At 59.8% G+C, this 508-nt stretch overlaps 1 pseudogene; it reads left to right on the top strand.

Moving 5' to 3' along the window:
• The first annotated feature begins 6 nt into the window (after positions 1-6).
• LOC107196614 lies at positions 7-503 on the top strand (annotated as a pseudogene).
• The last annotated feature ends 5 nt before the right edge of the window (positions 504-508 follow it).

Raw genomic sequence — 508 nt, forward strand, 5'->3', positions numbered from 1 at the left:
GCCTTGTGGAGCACAGCCACCTACGAGCTTGTGTCTTCCACCCACCTCCTAGAGCCGGTGCACAGTGTGGCCTTCAACCCTTGAGACACTACTGAGCTTGCCTGTGTGGGCCAGGGCACCCTCACGTTGTGGCTCGTGCAGCATTGCGGGCCCAGCATCATCCTCCAGGTGCACCAAGATCCCATCCCTGAGGCAGTGGGAGCAGGTGAGCTGACCTCACTGTGCTATGGGCTGAGCCCCTGCTTTACTGCAGCTCCGATGCTGGCCAGATCTGTGTCTGTGACACCCATGCCCAACGCTGCTTCTTGGCCTGAGGGGCAGATGACGGTGAGATCAGAGTGCTGCTGTGCTCGGTCTCACGGCCGGTCAGTGGCAGTAACACCATGGGAGCTGTGCCAGAGCTGAGGCTCAAAGGCTCAGGTGCCAGTTCTAGCACCGTGCTCATAGAGTGCAAGCTGACCCTGGACGGAGATATCGTGAGCGCTGTCTTCCACGACAGCATGGACAT

Source organism: Pteropus alecto, unplaced genomic scaffold, assembly GCF_000325575.1.
Source record: "Pteropus alecto unplaced genomic scaffold, ASM32557v1 C17525075, whole genome shotgun sequence".
Lineage (NCBI taxonomy): Eukaryota > Metazoa > Chordata > Mammalia > Chiroptera > Pteropodidae > Pteropus > Pteropus alecto.